Source organism: Cryptomeria japonica, chromosome 5 (genome assembly GCF_030272615.1).
Source record: "Cryptomeria japonica chromosome 5, Sugi_1.0, whole genome shotgun sequence".
Classification (NCBI taxonomy): Eukaryota; Viridiplantae; Streptophyta; class Pinopsida; order Cupressales; family Cupressaceae; genus Cryptomeria; species Cryptomeria japonica.
The window spans coordinates 455335806-455358399 of NC_081409.1; positions in this window are offsets into that span (position 1 = coordinate 455335806).

The window sequence follows — 22594 nt, forward strand, 5'->3', positions numbered from 1 at the left end:
TGAAATTCGTGAGGAAATTTACTGGAAGCAAAGGGCAAGGATCGAATAGTTGCAAGTAGGTGATAAAAAGACTGCTTTCTTCTTTCAGCCAGTGAAAGCCAGACGTCACGATAATTCTATCCCTATTCTTGTCAACAATAGGAGTGACCAGGTTGCTTCGATGCAGGAGATGTCTCAAGAGACTGTTCAGTACTTTGCTTCCACGTTTAGGGAAGATTCTCAAGGGAGTTCAGAGGAGGAATCCTAGGTCCTCTCTTGCATACCTTCTTTAGTTACTAGGGAGATGAATGAGCATCTTATGGGCCCTGTCTCACTAGAGGAACTGGAGAGAGTTGTTTTTCAAATGAAGAAAGGGAAAGCTCCGGGCCCTAATGGCTTTCCCATTGAATTTTTCCAGGGATTTTGGGATATAATCAAGATGGACTTAATGGAGGTGGTTTGGGAGTCCTAGAGGAACAAACAGATGCTCTATGCTTTGAACTCCACTTTCCTTGTGCTTATTCCCAAGTGTGAAGTTGTTGATCGATTAAGTCAGTTCCGCCCTATTTCTCTATGCAATGTCATTTATAAAATCATCTCTAAGATGATAGTTGAGAGATTGAAAAATTGGCTGAAGTGTCTAATTTTAGAAGAGAAGAGTGGTTTTTTGGAGGGTAGACAAATTCTTGATGGGGTGGTCATTGCTACAGAAACTATTCATTCTATTGCAACTTCCAAGGAAAAAGCCACGTTCATCAAGCTTGATATGGCAAAGGCTTATGATAGAGTGTGGTGGTCCTTTCTCCGGAAAGTTCTTGGAGCCTTTGGTTTTGATGAGGAGTTGATCTTTTGGGTTATGAGTTGTGTGACTTCAACCTCTTTCTCTGTTTTGGTTAATGGTGAGCCCACTGAGCTCTTTAGTGCCTCTAGGGGTTTGAGGCAGGGGGACCCCCTTTCTCCTTAACTCTTCATTTTGCTTGGTCTTATCCATGGGTGGAGATGGGGAGATGGTGTGGCTCTGCAATCGCACCTTCAGTTTGTGGATGACATTGCTTTGATGAGATTAGCTAAGATAAGAGAAGCTACAAATCTGCGCAAGGTTTTGGATGTCTATCTTGTAGTATTTGGTCAGTTAATTAATGAGGATAAATCTTCCATCTTCTTCTTCAACACACTTGGCCCTATTCAGTTGAGGATTGCTCAGATTCTGAAGTTCCAAATTGGTTCTCTTCCCTTGAAATACCTGGGTATTCCCATCTCTTATGGGAATCTCCCTCGGGACTCTTGGTAGTACATCATCGAGTTTTGCCAAAAGGTGAATCTGTGGACTCGCGGGTGGTTGTCTTTCGCTGGGCAAATTCAGCGACTCAAGTCAGTGGTTCAGGCTCTCCCCACTTATAGATGTTTGATCTAGGTGGCTCTTGCGGGCTTTGTTAAGGATTTGGATGCTTTGGCAAGACAATTCCTATGGGTTGGTAGTTTATCAAGATCAAAGTGGAGCCTTGGTAAATGGGAAATAGTGTGTAGTCTGAAGTAATTGGGGGGATTGGGTTTAAGGCAGGTTACTCTATCTGGGTAGGCATTGGCTACAAAGTTGTATTAGAGATGGTGTGTGGAATAGGACCAAGTCTGGGCCAGGATTTTGGTCCATAAGTATCTTCCAAGGGTTTTGAAGGAAGACATCCCTAGATACCCTGTGACAGGGAAGGGGTATGTGATATGGAATACGCTTAAGAAGGGAGTTGCTCTGGTTGAGGAAGGCCTATTCTAGATTTGTAAAAAGGGGGAGGAGGCACTTTTCTGGTTTGATTCTTGGGATGGCCTTCCTCCCATTATCTCACAGTACCCCAATTTGACAAATTTATGTCGACATTTCAAGGAGGCAGGTTGGTCTAGAGTTAATGATTTCAAGTCTTATTATCAAGATGGGCAATTGGAGATGGCAAAGTGGAAGGATCCTAGAGCTTGGCCCACGGTTGGTTTGTAGGAGGAACGCGATGAGTTATATGGTATTTTAACTAGTAGGTATTGTAACTCCATCAAGGAGAAGGATACTTTGGCTTGGCTCCCAAATCCCAAGGGAACTTTTACTGTTGCCAATGGGTATCAGAAACTTCTATCTCAATGGTTGACCGGGGGGAGGTTCAGGGTGGAAATATGTTTGGAATAAGTTTTCTTGGCCTAAGTGCAATTGCTTTGTGTGGATTCTTGCCTTGAACAAATGTTTAACCTGGGACAATATTCAAAAGTGTGGTTTTCAAGGTCCTTCTAAGTGTGTTCTAAGTGGTACAGGTGAGGAGGAATCTTCACATTTGTTTTCCAGGTGCCCTTTCTCCTCCCAGCTCTGGAATTTGTGGTGGAGTGTATGGAAACATCCTTGTGTCCATGCTTCATCCCTGGTGGACTTTTGGATCAAATGGGGTAAGCCTCCTGTTGGGTCTCAAATCAACAGATTGGATAGGTTCTAAGGAAATGCCAGTCCCTATGGTCAAACCTTCCAATTGACTCGGCCAACATGTAGAGTGAACCTGTTTGGTTGCTTACTCTCTCACTTTAGGCTCTGCAGGACCTAGGCGGGTATACCTATTCACTGAATGTCTCCAATAAACAGTGCTTTTTATAGCAAATATGTTATCCTAATCTGATATCTCCTGATCTTGAAATGGCATGAGTTCCTTGAATGGAGATATAGCAGACGAGTTCAAGATTGTTGTTATGATAATTGTTTGTTTTGTGTTTCTTAATTACCTCTATAGCTGTTAAAATAACTAATTATGAAAGAAATGATGAGTATAACTTGAGATTTTAGCCAGTGCCTTCTTCACTGTTTGGGTTACAGAGTCATCACAATTTTCTTCAGGACTTATAGTGCGAATCTGTGAGACAGTTTTTTAATTCATCCCTTATGAACCTGTCAGTCACTATTTCTTTTAAAACCAAATGAATGCTTATATTATGTGCTGATTGAGTGAATTTAACCCTACCCTTAAGGGACCAGTCAATTAAGCTTTGCAAGGAACGATTACAATCCGCAAGCAGAACTTTTGTTGCAACATTATAACATAAAGCATAGATCTGATCTTAAGAACATGAATAACCTTATCTTTATCAGACAATATCACAGGCGATTGCCAAAAGAAAATGAAATAATCCACAACACATATGCAAGGAAACAGTAGATCAAGATTTGTATTCCATTATAGTTTGTACATAGAAGACTTACAGGCTGTTACTGTTTCGCTCCTAATCCTATCTAATATCTCATCCCCTTTCATTACAAAAATCATTCTCATATATATATGAGGACGAAAGTTTTTTCACGAAGAGACACGACTTTTCAAAATATTAATCGTTAACTTGAGTGTTTCTAAACTTAAGCAAAAAGAGATTCAAAAGCCCCAAATGATGAATGTAATCATCGTCTTTGAATGTTCTGATTCGAGGCGTTTGCTTTTTTAATTCATCCCCTAGCGTCAGGTACTTGAATATCATCTGGTTGACGGTAGGGGCCATATCCTTACTCCGATCAATTTCTGACAAGGCCCAATCCTTGACGCTGACAAGTTCCTTTCGCAAATCCTCCAAGGTTATTACCCCTCCTTCCTTGTAGACGGAAGGCATTCCAACGGGCTTTTCATCATCTAATTCTTGTAAATCTCTTCTCAGCATATCCTCGAGTTTGACATGATTATCCATATACGCGTTACCCTTAGCCTTTTCTTCTGGCGTCATGGAATCGTCATTGCTTAGCACCCCCTGCAATCGTGCTCTTAACCGTTCATGCTCTGTTAGCGCTTTTATTGTTCCATTGTAAACTATCCAATATGGTTTGACCTGTAAGAGCATGGTGTTAAACTGATGTCCTATGATGTCGTTGACCAATTTGTCCATCTTTTGCTGGATATTATCTGCGCGTTTATTGGCCTTCTCTGCCTGATATTTCCAGTACAGGGCATCAGAGACGTCATCCAAGCTGCGTCCTGCGGGGTATGAGGTGTATTCGCTGATAGGAGTCCCCGTTTCTAATTGCAATACCTTTGCTTGCAGCTTCTGATTTTCCTCCTTGGATTTTTCATATAATCCCTTGTATGTAATGTTCTCTCTGACCAAAAAATCTGTCTGGTCCAAGTTCAATCTTGCAACATCCAGGTTGAGCTTTGCAGTGACCCTAGGATCAGTCTTTCCAACCTGATGAACCATGAGATGCCCAAAGGTTTCTTCTATATCCACAATGATTGGCCTTTTCCATTTTGGATATAGTGCCCACTGTAGGAGAGCCTTTTTGTCTGGATCATATCCAGAGCCTAGGAACAGTTTATCTACCTCCTGGGGCAATACCTGCTGATTCAAATCTTGTTTTTTCAAAAAGCCATCAAATAAGAGTGCTGAGTTGATATCCCAACCAGAGAAGATGATCACACCGGCCTCTTTTAATAATTTCCTCCCTTTTTCAGGAGTCATGTCTTTCATGAGGACATCAATTTCATCTTGTAATCTCTTCATCTGTTCCTCCTCTGGTTTTCCAGCCATGCTTCGTTTGACATGAGCCCCTTTGTATTGATATAGAAATGAAAGGAATTCCCTAGAGGAGGCGAATCCATCATCAGCAACGAAGTCCTCATGCTCAGTCATTCTTATGTCAACAACATCCTTGATGTTGATTTCTCCTGTGTCCATGTTTATTTCTGTTTCGAAACCAGGAGGATAATCCTCTCTAGGAGAATCAGGTGGGATACTACTGGCGGTTGATCTCGGTGACATGTGAGCTAGGGGCTGACTGTCCTTCTCAGTATTAATGAAGCGAAGGAATTGTGAAGGAACTTTGTGCATAATTTCAGCTTCATGTTGAAGCAGCCTTTTAGCTACCTCCAGAGGGTCTTGGAGATTTCCAATTAGGTCTCCATCTATCATTCCCCTTGCCCTTTTCCATTTGTAGGCCTCCCAGACTAACTCACTCTTTCCTTTAAAAGCTTTGGCCTCCTCTCGCTCAAGGTTCTTAATTAGGTCGTCTGGCATTTTGGCCATATGTATCCCAGCTTTGAGCTTCTGTGAGGCTCTAGCAGCTCTTATATATCCTTCGGGATCAAAATTCTCCCTAGGCTCACCCAGAGTCATGCCATAGTAATTTAATTTATTCTGTAATAAATGATAACTCTTTGAACTTTTGACAATGAAATCAGAGAAAACTAATAGACCTGGAACAATAGATTGTTTACCAAAATCAGTTAAATGTTTAGCACTGGCAATAGACAATTGCCTTATAATCTCCAAGCTAGCCACTCTGTCTGGCACCGTAATTGGAAGCATGTGCGGTTGCCCTTCATATCCAAATACCCTTATCTCTGTGTGATTATCATGGCAATACCAATCACCCCAATTATGTTCAATCTGTGACTCTGGAGAGAAATCCTTTGGCCTGAGGAACCTCTTAATTTCAGGGGACAAAGTATAATCCCTGTGTTGTCCAAAAGCTGCACTGAGAGGTTTCACAAAGTATTCTTGAAAATGCCAATATTGGTTGTTCATAAACCTCTGGTCCCATGCTGATACCCACAACTGAACCGGCTTCTTCAGACCATTCTTATCATAAGACCTGATGCTGAACTCATCTGGGCAGAAGTTAATTTCTTGTCCACAATAAAGAAGAATATGCATTAGCATGGAGTATAATGAAAAGTGAACATTCACAAGGTCTCCTTTCAATTTTTCCATCCCATGATTCAAGGCATCCGCAACATAAGTAGCAAAATCAAATGACCTAGGGTCTTTTGATTGAATATCAGCACACAGAACCATAATCCCAATATCCATGAGTGGATGAGCCTCTATGCCTAGTACTTGGGCTGCAGTATAATACGTATATTTGAAATATGGATGGAAGTGGTTGACATCAAATGGCACCTTGTCATTTTTGCCAAACTGAACAAATGACCCACCCACTTTTGGCCTGTGAACAGGTAGCCTCCAAGTCCTGTAGACATTTTCCAAACTAAAGAATTCCTGTGAAAGCTTCTTCATATCGATGCTCTCCTCGACTTCCCAGTCTAGATCAAAAACCATATCAATAGTCTGCTTGTTGATTACTACTAATGTATTCCCTCTGTAATCACATATGGTTTTAGTTCTCGGGTTGTAGCAATTTACCAGAGCTTTCATTAATTCTACGTCTACAAACACATTTGGAACTACTAATTTGCCTAAGTTCCTCTTCCATAGATTACTAATGGGTTCAGGTGCATCCCTTCTTTTGTATCCAAACAAAAATAACTCATGCCCTCTTATCTCAGTCCAAATGTCTCCAAGATTTTCAAATTTGTCCTCTAATCCTTCCTCTTCACTTTTAATCTTTTTGGACCTTACACTAGACGATGGACACTGGTCTAATAAGTCCTGAGTCAAAGCTCTCCCTTCTTTCTTCTGTCTCTTGGGCTTCTCTTCAGGGTTTAACTCTTTTCCTTTCCTACTCTTTTTAGAAGAAGAAGACGAAGGTTCCATAGTTACAGTAAATAAGAGAGACAACACTTACTTGGTAGAATGCTCAACTCTTCTGGTTATCGTTTGCAAATCTCTGCAAGTTCTTCACAGCTTCCAATCTCTTAGCATCGATCTGATTCTTACGAAAATTCACTCAGTTCAACTGTAATTGAATGGGCAACTTGTGTACAGTTAATGTTCTGCATCTGTAACGGCTATTCAAGTGTTTTAAACTTAATTGCAGATGTGACACTTTTCAACTGGGCCTTTAACTCCTTCGCGGGAAGTACAATCCGCTCAAAGTGCGCGCGTTTCAAGTTATCGATGAAACCCTTGTCTTCGGCCGAGTGTTTGAATCTTCCATCGAAAGCTTATTCTCTTCGATACAACTGTTTCGGTGAAAATCTCACGTCGAGAAGCCGCTTTTAAGACTCATCGAAATCACTTTTTCATCGATAGTCCCCTTTTTCGACAAGTTGCTCGTGAGTTTCATCGATGCCATACTTTCGATGAGTTTCTTTCTTCGGTGAAGGCTTATGAGTGTTCATCGATATCCCCTTTTCATCGATATCCTTTTTTATCGATGAAAAAGCTTTTCTTTTGTTCGACATTACGTTCATCGATGAAACTTGCATTTCGATGAATGTATCTTAAGTTTCTTCGGTAACAACATTCCTTCGAAATCACCTTTTGCCTCTTCGCTTTTTGCTTTTACCTTTTCGATGAAACCTGGAGTATCGATGAGCGGTTTCTTGCGTTCATCGAAGGTAACTTTTTGCCGAAATATCCATTAGTCTTCATGCTTATGGAAACATATATTATTATTTTTTTATTTTTATTTTCTTAAAAATAGTGCTCAACACCTCCTACCTCAGTTCCTTTCCTTCAGATTGTGTGGAGTATTGGACGTACATTCATTTTGTGGCAAATATGGCTAGAGAGAAATAGAAGATTTTTTCGGGGAGAAAACCTTGTTGTCTCCCAAGTTTGGCACAAAACTATGGGCATGATTTAGGAGATAGTGGAAGCAAAGTGGGAGGTGATGTTTCCTTTGGATAGAGAGGATGTTGATATTGTGGAAAGACTGGGCCTCAAGAGTTTGTCTCCATCTTTTGCGTGTGTTAGAAGAGGTAGAAGGGTGAAGAAGAAGGTTCAAAGGGAGGGTAGATGGTTTCCTCCTCCTGAAGATATTTTGAAGATCAATATTGACGGTTCTTCGCATGGTAATCCAGGTCCAGCAAGGATTGGTGGAGTAGGAAGAAATTGGATGGGTAAGGTTGTGTTCTTCTTTTCTATTTATCAAGGGTAGCAGGCTAATGATTTTATGGAGGGTCTTTCTATTCTTCACACCCTTGAACGAGATTTTGCTCTGGGGTGGCGTAAGGTTATCTGTGAATTGGATTCCCAGATTATTGTCAATATGCTAATTGTCAAGAAGGTGATTGGTTTGAACTGGCAGCTTGCTTTGGTTGTTCAACAGATATTGCAGATTAGTTCTAGGATGGAACATGTGACGTTTGTCCACATTCCATGCAAGTGTTATAAGGTCGCTGACTATCTGACTAAGTGGGCCTATGAGAGGGATGGTAACTAGAAGGTGGAGGGGTGGGGGAACCTTTCTTCTGAGTATCACTAAGAGCTTGAGAGGATCTTGGTGGAGGATATGAATGGTTATGAGGCTGGGTAATGCTGAGTTTTGCTTTTGGAGCCTAGGGCTCTGGATTGCCTTTGTAATGTTCTTGTTGGAGAATTAATAATTTTTTTACCCCTTTTAAATTAATATTGAAATATTTAAGAAAGTTTCATAAATAGAGTGATTTTTTTATACAAAAATTTGTATGCACATGCACACTTAATTCGCTATTAATAAATATATTTTACAAGTAAATTAGATGTCATTATTTTTTCCTACTAAAAAAGCATTTATCTTTTTCTTAAAATTTAGGATTTTTTTACATGTTGGTTGAAATATTTGAAAAAGTTTGTAATAAAGCAATTGTATGTAATTTGAAAAATTACTCTATTTAGGGAACTTTCTCAAATATTAAAAATATGTAAAAAAAGCCTAAAAAATCTATCATTCTTATAAATCCATCCTCAACGCATAACAAATTAGAAGTCGTTGTTTTTTTCTACTCAAACAAAGTCGTGTTGGTGGAATTTCATGCCAAATGCTTATAGGGCGGTGTTGATCTTTGATATGTAAACAAATGGAGAGCATCGTTGATTCAACCAAATTGAGATGAGATACGAATCATTTGACAATTGTAGTATTTTTTTATGAAATTGTTTCACTATACATTTGTAAAGGATGATTTTTCAAATTGGCACAAATGTTGATACAAAATGTTGAATCTAGGGGAACTAATCCTTTGATTAGGAATGATAAACTATATCACAAATTTTATTAAAGAAACTAAGATAAATAAATAAATAAAATAGATATTAGATTGAAAATAGAATTAAGAACAATGGTGAAAACATCACAAAGATATTAAAATAATATATAATTTGGAAAACTCTTTCAATATAAAATAAAACAATAAGGAAAGGTAAAATAATATTTACCGAAAATTAAGTAGTAAATATGCTTGAAATTGATCTTATTTTTTTATGTATCATCAACAACCTCCTTCAAGAGGCTTTCAAGAAAGCTAATCACTCTCCTTAACCTAGTGACAACAAAAGTAATTACTCAAGAATTCAATTTAAAGGGGCTCTATAATGGATGGTTCATAAGGCACAACACTTAGTGTTGAAGGTTTTGCAAATGGGGCAACAAGCTAGGTGGGCTTAACCTTGGAGAAAAGTCCATGTTAAGCATGCTTGAGTTGGATTAGTACTAGGATGGGTGACCTCCCAGGAAGGCCCAATGCTTCACCTCTATGAGCATCACCTAGATGCAATGAGTGTTAAGTGTACTATTCATTTTCATGAGAGTTGGGTTCTTGTGAAGCACTGCTCATAGAACATGGTTCAAAGAGTTTGACTCAAAAATTACACAGTTAAATCTTGATAATAATATCATAATTGAGTAAGACCTCCAAATAGTATTCAAAAATCATTGGAGACCTTTGATTAAGTGGTTTTTTACATACTCTTCATGCACTATATGTGAAAAGGATGATTTTATTTGATGATCACTACTTCCAAGTGTATCATTGTCTTAAAGAAGGTGAGTAATGATTTTATGCTTGTGTTATGATATTTTAGAAAGTCTTTCCAAGACAACTACCATGCTAGTGGAAAAGTAATTAGTGTAGTATTGAGTTGAGAGACCAATCATACACTTTAGTGAAAAATTTAGTGATAAGACGAAAAATACTCTTTCTTTGACCAATAGTTTTTTGTATTTATTCAATATTTGTAAAAGTGGAGTCATCATTTGTTTTTTGATAAATTGATGTTGTACATTAACCACTAAGCATTAATTTATGTTGTACATTAACCACTAAGCATTAATTTATGTTTAGTGGTTAACCACTAAACATTAAATTTTATCAATACAAGTAATATTGAACTATAGATATATCACACAAATAAGTTATCTACAAAATTTGCATATTTGTGGTGAAGCATAGAGTTGGTGGAATTAATGTAACAATACAAACATCTTAATAATGACATCAACATTTTTATCCATAATGATAGTTGAGCTAGTGATTATGGATAAAACTAAGGCTTTATATGCTAGATCTGGATTTTGTAGATAAACCATGCACAACATACAACTAGGTATGTTAACATGGAAATACCCATATAAAGTTTTTTTATGTAGCTACTTGTCTTGTAGATGGAATTTGTGTATATTTTTAATTCAGTGAGAGATAATATATCATTCATGATATGTATAATTACACACTTGCATGTGATTTTGACACAAATATAATGCAATTATTGATGGAAGAGAGGTACTATAGGATGAGTTTTCACTAAGATATATACCGTTGATTATTACATCATTTTAAATAGCAAAATTTATAGCATATAATATGAGTTTGTATAAGGCATTACAGACACAATATATTCCTTCTAGGAATAACTTGTTGGATTGGTTGAAGGGACCATAATACTAAGAGGGGGGGAGGGGTGAATCGGTATTCCCACCAATTAAAACCTTTTTCAAAACTAGACCTCTTATGAATCAAACTTATCAATTATGCATATCAAACATGAAATAGAAAATGCAGAATAAACATGAAAACATAGCCACAAATGGAACTCTGAATTTTATACGTGGAAAACCCAAATGGGAAAAACCACAGAGAGTGTTAACTCTCAAGAAAATATAACTAGTTATATGGTGTTTACAAAAGGGTGGCTCGCTACCGGAATGCTCACTGCAAGATTACAAAGCAGCTTAATGCTAGAATGCTCACTGCAACAAGTATGATTGAACTGAAGAAAGTTGCATCTCCAAATGCATGAGATTAGTTCCATGTTAAGCTTATATCACAACTCACAAACCCAAGAGAATATCCGATGAAATATCTTTGTACTACTAACCACAAGCATTTGTAGAATATCCAGTGAAGGATTACTGCAACGCGGACTACACTCTAATTCTGCACCAACTGCCTTCGCTATCCGCAACTCACACTTCACGCTTTGTCACTTACTTCTCTACTATCATCATAACTATATAACACACTCATATCACATACGTCTCTCTCTCTCTCTCTCTCTCTCTCTATATATATATATATATATATATATATATATATATATATATATATATATATATATATATATATATATATATATATATATATATATATATATATATATATATATATATATATATATATATATATATATATATATATATATATATATATATATATATATATATATATATATATATATATATATATATATATATATATACTGGAAAACTCACATACCGGGATAATATGTTGGCCTAGCTCAACATGTTATCCAAAAAGCCTTAAACATGATCATGATAACCAAGTCGGCCTCCGCAAGATCTCTACACGCTTCCCTTACATAATCCATTCATTGGTGGATATGCCTTAATTACTGAAATGGGACAAGGGTTAACCAAACCCATAGATATTGACCCATAAACACAAAACTCCAAACATAACATCTCCAAACTCCAAAATACAAATTCCACACATATCACACCATGAGACATGAAAAGATACATTTGACATAACCAAAATAGATGATGTCAGAACACATAACTGATACCGGGACCAGTGTAAACACAACTCAAAATTTCAGAGATAAGGATCTTCCAGAAATAACTCTAGTAGATCAACTACATCTTGTTGCATCACATACCATACCAATACCACAACTTGCATCACCTGCTCATAGCAAAAACTGCACACGACATCCAGACCAAACCGGATAACTGACATCAATGAAAATATTCACATGAGTTTAATAAATCTCTCCCTTTGTCATTAATGTCAAAACATCTCAAAAACATATCTGCATACAACTCAATTCCCCCTATCTCATATATCTCCTTAACTCCAAAATTTGTCTTGCTCCAAATGCATTTCTCCCCCTTTGACATCAAGGACAAAGGGTTCCTTTGATGAAAAAATAAAAGAAAGAAAAACAAGATACATACAACCGCAAAAAGAATATAAAAAAAAATGAGTACAAACCCAAAATAACCTTCAACTTCTCTTCTTCGAAAAAATAAGCTTGTACTTCTCCTTCAGTTCCAGAAGAAGAACCTCCCAAGAATTCACAACCAATCTAATGCTCACCCAATATTAACACTCTCCATGTTTTTTCCCATTTGGGTTTTCCACGTATAAAATTCGATGTTTATCTTGTTTATTCTGCATTAGCTACTTTATATTAGTCAATTTTGTTTGATATTTTCATGGACAGTCATAAGTGGCAAAAAGTTATTTTTCTTTAATCTGTGGGAATACTGATTCACCCCCCCTCTCATTATTCTGGTGCTTTCAACCTGATCAACAATTGGTATCAGAGCTTTGGTCCCTTGCTTGGAAAGACTAACCACTTGAGGGAGATCCATGTTGGTTGATCCATGACACCTATATACTTGGATGAAGAATTTCATATGGATGAAGATTTGAAGACAACCCTTGAAGATTTAGAAAGCATTGAATCGGAGAATGAAGAATTGAAGGAGAATGTGAAGATATCAAATGAATGTGTATAGAAGCTGAGAGAGCAAATCCAAAAATTCAAGTTGAGACATAAGGAGGTTAACAATCAGTTAAATCAAGTGAATGAGACCACCAGAGATCTGATGCAGAAGATAGAGGAAAAATATAAGACATAGCAGTTCCTGAAAGAGACCTTAAAGCTAAAATCTAGAGTGTGAAAGGCTTGAACAAGAAGTGGAGAATATGAAGGCAGAGAACAAAATCCTTGATAACAACAAGCTCATAGAAGATTTGATCAGCATGCAACAAGTTAAGTCAGACAAAATCGGACTTGGTTTCCAAATCGGTGTGTGCCCAGATCAGAATATTAAAGAAGAAAATAAGGAAGTCAAAGCTGATACAGAGAAGAAGTCATAAGATGAGAAGAAATCCCAAAATTAGAAATCAAATGGAAGAAGACCACCAGTTCGATAACCCAATGCACAAAGGTACCCATATTTTAATGGCTATTATTTTTAATGTAATAAATTTGGACATAAGGCAGTGAACTGTAGAATCATTCAATGTTATGGCTGCAAAATGTTTGGACATAAAGCAAGTCTTTATAGGAATCATGTTGTGAATTGAAGTTATAACCTAGTTATTGCAAATAAGAAGAGTTACAACTTTTAAGGATACTATTTCAATTGCAATAACTATGGATACAAGGCCAATCAATGTAGATACAAAACTCATCTAGTAAGATTTGAGAGGAAAATTATTAGTTGTTTCAAGTGCAATAAACCTAGGCATTATGATAATCAATGCAGGAAAGGAAGTGAGGAAAAATCCATTGAGAAGGATGCAATGAAAAATGGTGAATCAAAGAAGAAATAAAATCTGGTCTGGAGAAAGAAGAATGAGAACAAAGGAAGTATGCCTAAAGTATCAAAATTCGGTGCAGGCACCCCTTCCTCTGGAAATTAAGCTTAGAGCTTCGGGTCAGGGGGAGTTTTGATCTAAAAGAAAAATCTTCTATCATCCCCATCTGAATAGATCATGTCACTAATTCGACATGACCGTGCTTGAGTGGTATCCAGTTATAAGAAGAATCATGATAACATCATAAAAAAGACAAATCTTGGAGGCAAAACCCTAATGAAGAATCTCTAGTAAGATAAGTATCCGTTCTTGAGTTTATTTCTTTCATATCAGTTATATTTGCTTGAGATTATTGTGAATAGTAGAGCAACAACAGAGTGAGGAGTGAGAGAAATCATGGAAAGAAAAATAATCGTTAGAGAATATAGCAACGAAGAATTTTAGATTATGGACAAAGTGCCTAGATGAGTTTAGCCCGGAGAAGATCAAAGTTGTTGAAGTAGGTTTGAAGGATGATGAATTGTAGAGGGTCAAAGAACTTGAAGGCAAAGGTCTGAATCTGTGGACCTAATTCCCTTGGTTCGACAATGTAAAGGTAATTAGAGTAATTCTTAGTCGTGTTTGAGATAACTGCATCGTGTTGGATAAATCCTATCCAATTACAAAGGAAATCATTTCGATGGTCACTGAGTTGTGCAACAATGGAGAAATTCTAACAAAGAAATTGATTTTGAACAGAGAAGTGGAAGCCCTAATCGACGTAAAGGGTGATCAGCGAGCTCTATGTTGGTTAACAAATTTGTTCCCTTAAAAAATACAACAATACGATTCTATTCCCACACAAGAGAGCAAACTATCAATCAACAGTTGGATAAGTTGCAACTACCTTTGCAACTTTCCTCTGAATTTTAGAGGTACAACTCCCTCTTATGATATGATTTTAGGGTTTTTCAGGGTATCCTTTAAACTGGAAAGTAGGAAAGACAAAATTCTTATCCTAAAACTTCAAGGAACATGAAAAAGTGCACAAATGACAAAGCATTTGCTCAACCGAATACTAACTTAGTTCATGTTGCATAATACCATTCAAAGATAAACATTATACCACAGTGAACAATAGAGGAAGAACAAATATTTAATATTTTGAAATACAAAAACTGAACTGGAAGCATTCACATAAGAAAAATGCAATTTATCCAAAGTAGCACAAAGTTTGATCTATTAGATAAATTGTCCAACAAAACCAAAATATAAACCACATCATATTTGTCTTTTATAAGATGACACAAAGTATATCTTTCCAAAATTCTTCCCCCCTTCCTTCTTTCTATCTCCTATCTATTTATACCTAAAAACCCCTTTTTCCGTTTTCAAGAAATGGTTCCTTTCAAAGCAACGGTCTTTAAAATGACCGTTTTAAACACGATTCTAGATTAAAAAAAAAAATTACTAGAAGGTTTCATCATTAGCATTAATTCCAATACTATAAACAGTTATCAACTTCATACTTCTTCTTCCTCAGGCATTGGATTTTGACCAACATTTTGATTATCGATCATCTCCACTTTTGTTTCTTCTTCGATAAGCACCCAAAGAATTGTTGAAAATTCGTCTTCATCTTCTATGAGCTCCCAAGCGAGGTTGGTCAAGTCGAAAAGGATGTCATCTTGCACGTGCTCCACATCTGGTTGTATCATAGGTCCTTTTCCCTTAAGCACCATGTTTGAGAAACTAATTATCAAGACCTCTTCTTGCAACAATTTCTTCTTCCAAATGTTGTTTGTGATTTTTGGTTTGCTTTGCAATCTTTTCCAATAGAATGATAACCCTTCTATATCTGGAGAAGTCAATTTGTTGTTTCCATGCAAGATACCGCAATCCCAAGATAATATTCCCTTGCTTAGTTGCTGGCTAATTTAGGTCTGGATTATCAAATGGCAGCTGACCATCATGACGAAGAACCATTTGGGAAAAGAAAACTTATGATGAGATACGTTACTTGAACAATTTCTAAAGAGCGGTGCATTAAATTTCTTGCTAAAAGATGATAATATCAAAATTCATGGCTTACGTCGGCACCTTTACGTGCCTTCAACCGTTTAATATATCATTAATAGCAGTACTTGTAAATCTTTTCTTGATTTGTTTCTTGAAAAATGAGCATTGCACAACAGTAAGCTAAGCTGGAACCACGACAAATGAAAAATTTGAATCTTCCGATGCTCTGACATTGGTATACAAGGGAATGTCGGGCATCGGGGGGAAAAAGGAAATGAGGTTGATGTGGGATTCTTGTCATCCTCCAATAAACATCAACTCTTCCTTCGATATCGCGACATTGGGCGAGAACTTGATAATCCTAATGCATGATTCCAATATGCTAAGGTTCGACCAATAAGGTTTTAATCGATAAGCGGGGACCGATAAGGATGACCATTTTAAAAAGGGGTAGGTATTTTTTGAAAAATATATGGGGTTAACAACTGGCTCTGATTGGAGACGAGGACCTAGGGATAGAGAGAATCAAGAACTATAAATAAAAACCAGTGCCCTATCCATTAGGTAACATAGTCAGAAAGAAATAGAGCATGGGAAAGGGAGGAGAAACGGGGCAAAACCAAAAATGGGCACAACAAAACCAAGAAACTAAAACTGATTAAGGCCATAGCACATCAAAACTTTATCTACAAAACATGTACAGAGACAAGATGTTTCTTTTTCCTTAAGATGACTCCAAATAAATCGTGCAAAGCCATTAACAGGTTGGGAGAAGTAGATACCTATGTGGAATAGAGGATTGTGATCATATGTTGTGATAAAAAATGACTGCGACCTGACGATAGCTCTAAATTTCATATTAATGGAATGCAAAAGTTTTTTGTATATACATTCATGCCCAAACAACCATTATTCATGATAGTCATGCCTTCACAATCTACTTCAGATGTCTGAGGACCATCCACTTGAAAGAACACCGGTTGTACGCCTTGGTTCAAATCAGTCTCCCCCTGACAATGATCAACATGGTCGATTGCAGTGTTATTACTTACTAAAGAAACACTTCCATGCCCTCCAATAATCGATACGACCATTTTATCGCCTTTGAGTACCAACTCTATACCTTCATCTTCATTGGCATCAAAAACTTCATTCTTAAACAAACCATCAACGGGAAAGATTTGAAGTTTCCTTTTTTGTTTGTGCATAATTATGCCATTTCTTGCAAAGTTGCATTCCCAAACACACCTCTCCAGATCATCTTTATCATTTTTTGATTCATAATTATATGATTCAAAGAGAGGATTGTCTCTAACCCTTGAATCTTTACAATATTTAGTTGGTAAATATAAAGCATTAGGTTTTCCCCAAATATTCTTATTATCAAGTCTTTCAAGAAGAGCATCAACAATCAAGGGTTTTTCCTCTAACCTATCATCTGGAAAAAAAAATTGTGCATGTTGCTAATTGTGAATCCTGGATGATTTATTCTAAAATCATGGGGTCAAATTTGACAGGAACTGTTTCTTCTTCTTTTGTACAAACAAAATCTTCATGAAAAGAAGAATTGGGTTGAGAGTATGGTTTGTTCATACATTCATCTATTTTTTTTCTAAAGGTTCCTTTTCCTCAACATTCATAGATTATTCTAGCAATGATGAATTCGTACCTTTTTCAATATCTCCTGACTTATAGGCAAGTGTTTGCATCAACTTCAGTAATACAGTCGTCTTCACCCACCATGCCACATCGAAAGTTATTGTCTAAGCCTTTTAAAGACCAATTTGGGATAAAAGAAGTCTCGTGTTTCTCAGGTTGAATCTCTTTTTCGAATGGTTCACTCGATCCAGTCTGCATGCATGTTAGAAAATATTTGGGTTTCTTATCTAAAGCATATGAAGACTTCTTCCTTGTTGCTGATTTTGATTCCAAGGGGTCATCTTCTCCACTAATGTTGGCGTCCCGCTCTCCGAGAATGGAAAAAATTATAAGATATCAACCCTTGACTTTTTGATTTCTTTTGTATTCTTGCTACTGCGACATGTGATTGATGAGCTCCTTGCTTGACATTCTTGAGTTGATAATATCTGCGATGCACATTCTTCAACAATAGAGCAGATTTGTGATCTTAGGATGGGTTAACTTTTTTTTCTCAGCTTCATAAATACTTTTTTTGAAATCATTCCAAACGGATTGAAGTTCTTGATCATCTTCAGCAATTATTTTTTCAATTGTTGAAATAGATCCTTTTTTGAATTGATTTATGGGTTGGGTCTGGCCTCGAATCATTCTTCTAAGGTCCTTTCAAACAAACAGAGTCGCCAACCTTCCTTTGAGGGAGACACTATTAAAGGTCTAAGTAAAGACATTGTCCCTGTTGGGGCTTCAAATTTCCAAATAATTTCAAGCACCCTACTATAAAAAATGGTGGTCACTTCATGGAAATAACACATAATGGATGATTAATGATTTGAACAACTAGAGTAAAGGAGGATATGAATAAATTAATTCCAATGGACCCCATGAAAGACTAGTGTTTTTGATCTGTAGAAAAGATGATATGAACAAAGAATTAAAATGAATGAAACATGAAAATATAAGAAATACCCATTTCTGAAAATCAAGTTTCCAATCTCGAGTAAAACTGTTAGATCTGTACAATGTGTTTTTGGCTGTAGACCATACAGAAGACCGTAAGAAGGCTGAAAAACCTGTTATTTCGACTTGCATGAAAGAAGATGTCGACTTGGAATGAAAATGTGCAAATATAAAATCTGATGAAGACCCATTTTAGAAGTGGATGTTTCCTACCACCACACACATTTTCAGATTCATATCTGAAGTTTAAGGTAGCCGACCAAACAAAAACCTGAAAGATAGCTTAAAGCAAGGTTATTGACTAACTAGCTTGCATATTAATTTCAAAGGGTTTTGTTAATTTTAATGTAAAATGGTGACTTTTCACCCCAAAAGGGGTATGGTGCCCATTCAACCACATATATAAGTGGTTTAAAAATATATATATGGAGGGGAGAGTCATAAGAACAACATAATGTTGTAAGGATTGAATATAATTTTGTATTAGAGAAGTCTATGGGAAGAAAAAGTATCATTTTGTGCAAGCAATATGTAATGAAGTATTTACAAGTGCAACTTATGTATGCAATTATTTCTGAAGATTAATATACAAGGTTCACTGTCTCTTTTTTTCCAAATATTGTGTACACTTTTGTGTTGATGAGTTATCTTTGTCCTCTTGATAAATCTGTTTATAGATTTGCTATGATGTGAATCACATGTTGTTGCATTAAGTGAAAGATTGAGTTCTTATTGTTTGTGTAACACATACTGAACCTTCATAGTTGATGAGAAATTGTCTCTTGAGTTGATAAGATATTCTGTCCACAAAGTGTCATATATATCCCCGGATAGAGGCACTGGTCTGTTATTGATTTTTCAAGGTTTTAATCTGTATGCATTCAAGGTCCTTGACAGAAAAACATTCTTCCCAAATCCTATATGAACTGATCTATGCATATGTCTTTTAGGTCCTGAAAGCAATCTCATTTTCAATATACATTCACAATCATTTCTTTTCAAAGGCATTTATTTAAAGCACATAATAAAGCATAATTGCAGACAACAATTTGCCAGTTTGTAATTTGCTAAAAGGCTTAAATCCACTTTAAATAATCTCTTTTGTGCTTGAGAGTGTGAGGTATACCTGCCTAAGTTTCGTGGAGCCGAAAGTGCAGAGGGATTTAGTCTTTGACTATCCCTGTTCATTGGCCAAGGCTGATTGGACTGCTTGAGGATTTGGCAAGTCTTTGGGTTTTCCAATCTATGGTTTTGGGCACCAATAGTCCCCTTTTTTCTATCTTCCCTAGCAGGGCCACCAAAAATCTGTTGGTTAACAAATTTTGTTCCCTTACAAAATATAACAATATGACTCTATGCCCACACAAGAGAACAAACTATCAATCAATAGTTGGATAAGTTGCAACTACCTCTGCAACTTTCCTCTAAATTTTAAAGGTACAACTCCCTCTTATGATATGATTTTAGGGTTTTCAAGGTATGCTTTTAATCGGAAAGCAGGAAAGGCAAAATTCTTATCTTAAAACTTCAAGGAATAGGAAAAATTGCACAAATGACAAAGCATTTGCCCAACCAAACACTAACGTAGTTCATGTTGCATAATATCATTCAAAGATTACACCACAATGAACAATAGAGGAAGAACAAATATTAAATATTTTGAAATACAGAAACTAAACAAGAAGCATTCACATAAAAAAAAATGCAATTTATCCAAAGTAGCACAAAGTCTGATCTATTAGATAAACTGTTAAGCAAAACCAAAACATAAACCACATCATATTTGTCTTTTTGAAAATGACACAAAGTCTTTCTTTCCAAAATTCTTTCCCCCTTCCTTCTTTCTATCTCTTATCTATTTATACTTAAAAACTCCATTTTTTTGTTTTCAAGAAATGGTTCCTTTCAAAGTAACTATCTTGAAAACGATCATTTTAAACATGATTCTAGATAAAAACAAAAATTACTAGAAGGTTTCATCATTATTATTAATTCCAACACCATAAACAGTTATCAACTTTATACTTCTTCCTCAAGCATCGGATTTTGACCAGCATTTTGATTATCGATCATCTCCGCTTTCGTTTCTTCTTCGATAAGCACCCAAAGAACTACTAAAAAATTATCTTCATCTTCTACGAGTTCCCAGGCAAAGTTGATCAGGTCGAAAAGGATGTCATCCTGCATGTGCTCCACATCTGGTTGTATCATAGGTTCTTTTCCCTTAAGCACCATGTTTGAGAAACTAATTATCAGGACCTCTTCTTGCAACAATTTCTTCTTCTAGACGTTGTTCGTGATTTATAGCTTGCTCTACAATCTTTTCCAATAGAATGATAACCCTTATATATTTGACGAAGTCATTTTGGTGTTTCCATGCAAGAGACCGCAATCCCAGGATAATATTTCCTTGCTCAGTCGCTAGCCAATTCAGGTCTGGATTATCAAATGGTAGCTAACCATCACGAGAAAGAACCATCTGGGAAAAGAAAACTTATGATGACATACATTACTTGAACAATTTCTAAAGGGTGGTGCATTAAATTTCCTACAAAAAGATGATAATATCAAAATTCATGGCTATGTTGCCACCTTTACGTCCCTTCAACCGTTTAATCTGTCATTAATAACGGTACTTGCAAATCTTTTCTTGATTTGTTTATTGGAAAATGAGCATTACATGACAGTAAGCTGAGCTGGATCTACGAGAAATGAAAGATTTGAATCTTCCAATGCTTTGACATCGGTATACAAGGGAATGTTGGGCATCAGGAGGAAAAAAGAAATGAGGTTGATGTGGCTTCTTGTCATCATTTGATAAACATTGGCTCTTTCTTCGATATTGCGACATCGGGCGAGAACTCGACAATCCTAGTGCAAGCTTCCGATATGCTAAGGTTCAACTGATAAGGTTTTAACCGATAAGCAAGGACCAATAAGGACGACCATTTTAAAAAGGGGCAAGTATTTTTTGAAAAATAAATGGGGTTAACACCCTTCTCATCAATACGATCGTCAACCCTGTGGTGAGGTATTTTGCCTATGGCATCTCTTACAAAGTCTATTTTGGAAATAGGTGAGGAGCCACCTCAGCAATTGCAGTATATATGGCATATATGCTTGTGATGGAGAACAAATCATTTGACTTGTGTGAATTACTGAAAGAGTTATTGTTAGAAAATATCAAGATGACAAAATAGAAAAATTATGCTTTTTGGTATGGATCATTGCTTGTGAGTTTGGTTATGTACTATTTAGAATCCCTTCCGACAAAAGACAATATCATTTGGGAATCTAGTGTGTCGATTACAAGACAAATATTTATATATCTGAGTAGTTTAGATAACAGAGAGTAAATTTGCAATATTATTTCAAATCATTTGTGGATATGTGGAGAGTTGGCTCGGTTTTTGTGTCTTTCTCTTCTGATTCTGGAGATTCATCCTTTGAAAAGAAGAAAAGGAGATTGTTTGTTCCTATCAGTGTTTCAAATCCAAAGAGAAACAAGGTGGAAGATGTCATGGTGATTGATGATCCAGAATCCCCCGTAGCTAAAGGAATTTCAGAGGTTGATGGGCAGGAAGCTAGAGACTCAAATGATGAGTCTGTTTTGCTAAAGTTGGTTGACAATACAGATATAATTCAGAAGATTGGTGTGAAATGGTTGACTTCAGTTGATTCAAACAGAATTGAGAGCATTTTGATGAAGCATTTGATCCAAAACAATATTAGTCCAGAAGATATCAATAAACTGCTTTCAGAATCCTTGAATGAGATCCTGAAAGAAAGAATGTCTAAGCAGTCTGTTGAATAAAAAGGCTTGGATATGTAAAGTCTGTTGAATGAATGTACTATTGCTCAAAATTACTTGTCAATTTGCATAAAGGAATTGAGAGATTATATCCATAGTGCTAGCAGTATCTATAGATATTGTATCTCTTAACTAGTAGCCGCTGTGAAGCACAAAGGTAAAATTGATGCTATTGAAACTTAACTGACATGTCTAGGTAAATCTTTTTTATTTTTTGAATGATAAGGATGGTGAGCAGAGGAAAAGAGTTAACTCTCTTCAGGATAATATTCTTTTGTTACAAAGGTAGAAAGAAGATTTTGTGAGCATGTTTTGGAAGGTTAAGGAAATTGTTGAAGCTAAGCTAGAACACTTTTCAGTTTTGCTTTTGGACGCAATAGAGTATGAGAAGAATCCACTGCTCTGGATAAATTTTCAATTTTGGTTGATTTTTTGGTTGAATTCAAAAGACTTTTAGTAAGTATCAAATTGGCTATACGTTCTTGGGAAGTTCTTCTTCCGGAACTGAAAGAAAAATACAAGCTTATATTTTTGAAGAAGAGCAGATGAAAGTTTCTTTGTGTAAGATTCATATTTTTGGTTGTATGTATATCTATTCTTTCCTTCTTCATCAAAGGCATCCTTTGTCCTTGATGTCAAAAGGGAGAGAAAGGAATATGAGATCAAGGAATGTGGTTTTGAGGAATTGCATGAGTAAGGGGGAGTTGGTGCAATTATGTTTTGAATATGTTTTGCCATTAATGACAAAGGGGGA